This window comes from Cebus imitator, unplaced genomic scaffold (assembly GCF_001604975.1).
Source record: "Cebus imitator isolate Cc_AM_T3 unplaced genomic scaffold, Cebus_imitator-1.0 Scaffold1, whole genome shotgun sequence".
In the NCBI taxonomy this organism is placed as follows: domain Eukaryota; kingdom Metazoa; phylum Chordata; class Mammalia; order Primates; family Cebidae; genus Cebus; species Cebus imitator.
In genome coordinates this window covers 17,767,157-17,773,471 of record NW_016107316.1, presented here as the reverse complement: position 1 = coordinate 17,773,471, position 6,315 = coordinate 17,767,157, and the positions used below count along the sequence as shown (strand labels likewise).

At 40.3% G+C, this 6,315-nt stretch overlaps 2 protein-coding genes across 2 annotated transcripts in view; one reads left to right on the top strand and one right to left on the bottom strand.

Annotated features, from left to right (window-relative positions):
* Positions 1–6,315, top strand: part of LOC108301632 — a 480,010-nt gene that overhangs the window by 226,780 nt on the left and 246,915 nt on the right. The window lies entirely within an intron of this gene.
* Positions 1–6,315, bottom strand: part of RAB10 (RAB10, member RAS oncogene family) — a 95,131-nt gene that overhangs the window by 16,750 nt on the left and 72,066 nt on the right. The window lies entirely within an intron of this gene.

Below are 6,315 nucleotides of genomic sequence, written 5' to 3'. Positions count from 1 at the left end.
TGACCAGGATGGTCTCGATCTCTTGACCTCGTGATCCACCCGCCTCGGCCTCCCAGAGTGCTGGGATTACAGGCTTGAGCCACCGCGCCCGGCCTCTCATACATTTTCTTATGCCAATATGCACATTAATCTTTTTCCAGTCAGATACATATTGTGTTTACAACCATGTAAGGCAAAAACACCCAAAGTAAGATTGGTAGTTACACCACACAGACATATCCATAAAGGGACATGTTTATGCAGGAGGACACACATCTCTATCTATATGAACTACACATGCAAACTGTAACTAGCTTAAAATATGACTAATCTTCCCAAAGTACTAATACAGAGAGGTGTATTTAGACCAAGGTTTCTCAACTTTGGCCCTACTGACATTTTGGGTCAGTATTTTTCTTATACCCAAGCTGTGATAACCAAAAATATCTCCACACATTGATAAACGTATCACAGAGAGACCACTGTCTATAATTAAACAGAAACAACAAATACTTTAAAAGGATGTTGACGTTTAATAATTAATAATGAAACCATTCAGAAACCGAAAGAGGAGAGGGGAGGGAAGGGAAGGGGGGAATTGGGGAGGGAAGGGGGAAGAAATTCAGTCCCCTCAGTAACCATGGGGGATGGTTGATTCGTTCCTGGACCCTATTTCCTTTACCAAAATTCAAGCATACTCAAGTACTGCAGCCTGCTCTGTGAAACAGACATACATGGAAAGATGGCCCCAAACCATCCTATATTACCTGTGAGTGTCAAAATTCTTATTTTCAATCTGACTTTGGCTGAAAAATACGTATATTAAGTGGATCTGTGAGTCAGGCATGGTGGCACATGCCTATGGTCCTAGTTACTGGGAAGGTTGAGATGGGAGAATCACTAGAGCTCAGGGGTTCAAGACCAGCCTGGGCAACACAGTGAGACACCCATCTCAAAAATATTTTTTTAAATTAAAAAATAATAACAACTGTGCCTGTGTAGTTCAAACCCAATTGTTCAAAGGTCAGCTGTAATTGTAAAGCAAGGTATTAAAGCTCAATTCAAGTTTTAAAAAAATAAGTTTTATTGAGTTTATAATTCACACATCATAAAATTCATTCTGTAAAAATAGACAATTCAGTGTTTTTTAGTATATGTAATATGAGACAGTTCAACTATCACCACTACTAACTTTAGAATATTTTTATCACTCCCCAATAAACCTATATTCATAGCAATCACTCTTTTCTCTCCACACATCATCCCCAGCCCTTGACAACCATGAATGTGCTTTCTGTCTCTATGTCTTTGTCAATTTGGGGCATTTCATTTAAAGGGAATCATATATGGCCTTTCATGTCTGGCTTCTTTCATCAGGTTTTCAAGGTTCACCCACATTGTACCACACCACATATCAGTACTTCATGCCTTTTAATGGCTGAGTGATATTCCATTATATGAATATACACATTTTATTTATTAATTCATCAGTTGATGGATGTTCGGGTTGTTTCTATTTTTTTGGCTACTGTGAATAATGCTGCTATAAATACTTGGGTACACCTTTTGTATTGATATATGTTGTTAATTCTCTTGGGTAAATACCTAGGAGTGGAATTGTTGGTCACAGGTAACTGTGTGTTTAACATTTTGAGAACTGCCAAAATATCTTCCAAAGCAGCTGCATCATTCTACAATTCTACCAGCAAAATACAATTTCTCTACATCTTTGTCAACACTTGTTATAGTCTGTCCTCTTTTCTTCCAGTCTGTGGGTTGGCTTTTCACTTTCTTAATGGTAGAACCTTCAAAGCACAAAGGTTTTAAATCTGATGTAGCCCAATTTATCCATTTATTTTCTTTTGCCACTTCATGGCTTTACATCTTACATGTAAGTCGACGGCCTTTTTTTTTTTTTTTTTTTTTTTAAAAACATAATCTCACTCTGTCGCCCAGGCTGGAGTGTGGTAGTGCAATAATCATGGTTCACTGCAGTCTTGACCTCCTGGGCTCAAGTGATCCTCCCACCTCAGCCTCCCAAGCTAGTTTGAACTACAGGTGGATGCCACCATACCCACCTAATTTTTTTTTTTCCTAGAGACAGGGTTTCACTATGTTGCCCAGGCTGGTCTCAAACTCCTGGGCTCCAGCAACTGGCCTACCTTGGCCTCCCAAAGTGTTGGGATTACAGGTGTGGGACACAATGCCCAGCCATCATGATCCATTTTGAGTTAACTTTTCCTTATGGGATGAAGTGTGTATCTAACTTTCATTCTTCCACATGAGGATAGCCAGTTTTTTCCATACGATTTGCTGGAAAGACTATTGTTTTGCCCACTGGACTGCCCAGCAATCTTGTTAAAAGTCAACTGACCATATATGTTTAAGAGTTTATTTTTAGACTCTCAGTGCTATTCCATTGATCTTTATGACTATCCTTGTGTTAGTATCACAATGTCTTGATTATTGTGGCTTTGCAGTAAATTTTAAAACCACAAAGTGTGGCCGAGCACAATCCCAGTACTTTGGGAGGCCAAGGTGGGTTGACCACGAGGTCAAGAGATTGAGACCACCCTGGCCAACATGGTGAAACCCCATCTCTATTAAAGAAATACAAAAATTAGCTGGGTGTGGTGGTGTGCATCTGTAGTCCCAGCTACTCAGGAGGCTGAGGCAGGAGAATCACTTCAACCTGGGAGGTGGAGGTTGTAGGGAATCGAGACTGCACTACTGCACACCAGCCTGGCGACAGAGCAAGTGTCTGTCTCAAAAAAACCCCAACAAACAAACAAAAACAGAAAGTGTGAGTCTTACAACTTTGTACTTCCTTTTCAAGATTATTTTGGCTATTCTGGGTCCCTTACCTGTCTATAAAGCTCAGTTTGTCCATTTCTGCAGTTTGTCTATTTTTTTTTCTTTTAAAAAAAAAAGCGATTGGGATTCACTGAATCTGTAGATCACTTTGGGTAGTAAAGCCACCTGAACAATATTGTCTTCCAATTCATGAACACTGGGTATCTATCTAATTATTTAGATCTTTAATTTCTTTCAATAACATTTTGTGGTTTTCTGTGTACAAGTCTTACACTCTTGGTTAAATTTATTCCTAATTATTTTTTCCTTTTTGATATTATTACAAATGGAATTTTATTCTCAATGTAATTTTCAGGTTATTGCTAGTGTACAGAAATAAAACTGATTTTTGTATCTTGATCTCATTTCCTGCAACCTTGCTGAACTTGTTTATAGTTTTAAGAGTTTTTGGATATATATATGTGGATTCTTAAGGATTTTCTATATAAAAGATTCCACCATTTATAAATAGTTTTTTGAATCTGGATCTTTTTTTTTCTCCTCTGGCTGGAATCTCAGCATAACGTTGAACAGAAGTGGCCAGAGCAGATATTCTTGCCATGTTCTTAAACTTAGGGGACAGGTATGCTATTACCTGTGGTAGTTTTGTAGATGTCACTTACAGGATTAAGGAAGTTATTTGCTATTCCTAGTTTGTTGCCCCCCCCCTTTTTTTTTTTTCGGTTGAGACGGAGTCTTGTTCTGTTGCTCAGCCTGAAGTGCAATGGCATGATTTCGGCTCACTCCAACCTCCGCCTCCTCGTTCAAGCAATTCTCCTGCCTCAGCCTCCCGAGTAGCTGAGATTACAGGCATGTGCCACCACATCCAGCTGATTTTTGTATTTTTAGTAGAGATGTGGTTTCACCATGTTGGCCAGGCTGGTCTCAAACTCCTGACCTCAGGTGATCCATTCACCTCAGCCTCCCAAAGTGCTGGGATTACAGGTGTGAGCCACCGCACCCAGCCGATTGTTCTAATCATAAAAGAATGCTGGGTTTTGTCAAATGTTACTTTTTGTGTGAACTGAGATGACTGTATAGTTTTGTCCTTTATTAATATGGTATATTATATTGATAGGTTCTATATGTTGAACTACCCTTTCATTCCTGGGCTAAGTTCCTCTTGATCATGTTATGTAATCCTTTAATGTGTCAAAGAAACAAGATTTTCTTTATCTTTTTTTCTGAGATGGAGTTGCACTCTGCCACCCAGACTGGAGTGCAGTGGTGTGATCTTGGCTCACCACAGCCTCCTCTGCGTCCTGGGTTCAAGCAATTCTCCTGACTCAGCCTCCCAAGTAGCTGGGACTACAAGTGCCCATCATGACACCCAGATAATTTTTTGTGTTTTTCATAAAGACAGGGTTTCACCATGTTGACCAGGCTGATTTCAAACTCCTGACCTCAGGTGATCCACCTGCCTCAGCCTCCCAAAGTGCTAGGATTACAGGTATGAGCCACTGTGCCCGGCCAAGATTTTCTTTTTTAAGTAGCTTAATTTTTTTTTTCTTTTTTAGAGACAGGGTCTCACTCTGTCACCCACGCTGAAGTACAGTGGTATGATAGTAGCTCACCGCGGCCTTGAATTCCTGGTTTCAAGCAATCTTCCTGCCTCAGCCTTGCAAGTAACTGGGACCATAGATGTGTATCGCCACACCCACAATTTTCCTTTTTAACACCTAAGTTGTATGTTTCTCAGTTTATGGTGGGAAACAAACCATTCAGTCTACCATCTCAGGTGTTTAAGTCTGTGGTATAATAAAAACATACATTGAGTCTTTGCTCTCAGTTCCTGTCACTGACCTCCCAATTTCCTGAGTGACAGGGTTGTCTTTTGCTATTCATAACGATTCTTTTAACTATAATGAGTTTATGCTAATGAGGTGACTGATGACAAGGCTTCTATCTAGCTTCAGAATGGGGGCTGGTCTCCAGAGGAATCAACCAAGTGATTAGAGGGCTGAAACTTTCAGTCCCACTTCCTGACCTCTTAGGAGGGGAAGGGAGACAGGCATTACACTCAATCACCAGAGGTCAATGATTTAATCAATCATGCCTAAGTGATGGAATTTCAATTCAAAATCTGAAAAACTGAGGGTAAGGAATATTCCAATTTGGTGAATACATCAAGGTGTTGGGAGAGGTGGCGTATCCGGAAAGGGCATGGAAGCTCTGGAGCCCTGCCCCAACTCCCTGCATATGCCCTTCTTCCATTTGGCTGTTCGCAAGTTGTATATTTTATAATAAAATAGTAATCCTAAGCATAGTATTTTCCTGAGTTCTATGACTCACTCTAGCAAATGATCACATGGATTGGCATTTCCAAAATCTATAGCCAACATGGACAGAAGACAGAAATATGGGTAAGCCTGGGGATCCAGGACTTGCAAATGGTGTTGCAAGTGAGGGCAGTCTTGTGGACTGAGTCCTCAAACTTGTGGAGTCTGACAGTAAGTCAGAGTGGTTAGTGTCAGAATAGGATTGAATAGGAGGACACCAGTTCATGTGGTAGAATCAGAGAATTGATGGTTGTTGAAAACGCACTGCAAAATCTTTAAACTGCTCTTACTACAGACTACTTACCTGAATAATAAAGAATAAGGAAATCAAAATACAGCTTTTTGTAAGATCTATGTATCTTTAAATAATTATTACAAAATAATGGGCTTCTCCTAAAGATTTATTGTAGCAACAAAAAAGTAGTAATGAGTCCTTAAGATTGCTACCATTCTTGGGTCTAATACTGCTTTAAGGCTTGGTCTTTGTGTGTTTGGCCAAAACTTGTTTCAAAGAGTTACTCTTAATGAAATTCAAAGCCTAGAAGGTAGCAGTAGGCATGAAAAAAACCTCTTTAACAAGAAGCCACCTATGCTGTAGCAAAGAAACAAACATGCTTCGATACATAGTTTTAACTTATAAAAAGTAACATCAAGCTGGACACCTCTGCAATCCCAGCACTTCGGGAGGTCAAGCTGAGCAGATCACTCGAGGCCAGGAGTTCAAGACCAGACTGGCCAACGTGGCAAGACTCTGTCTCTACTACAAATACAAAAATTAGCCGGTGTGGTGGCACACACCTGTAATTCCAGCTACTCAGGACACGGAGACACAGAATCACTTGAACCCAGGAGGCAGAGGTTCCAGTGAGCCACGATCATGCCACCGCACTCCAGCCTGGGTGATGAAGTAAGACTACCTCAAAAAAACAAAAATCAAAAAACAAAAAACCCCCAACATCTTCACATGCAATGGAACTATTTTCTTAGTTAGGTTTTTACTGTATTAGTATTCCACATATTTCAAAATGCCTAGAAACAAATTTTATTCCTATAACATGAAAAATAAAGTCTTAAAAAACTGCTGGACAGGCCGGGCGCGGTGGCTCAAGCCTGTAATCCCAGCACTTTGGGAGGCCGAGGCGGGTGGATCACAAGGTCAAGAGATCGAGACCATCCTGGTCAACATGGTGAAACCCTGTCTCTG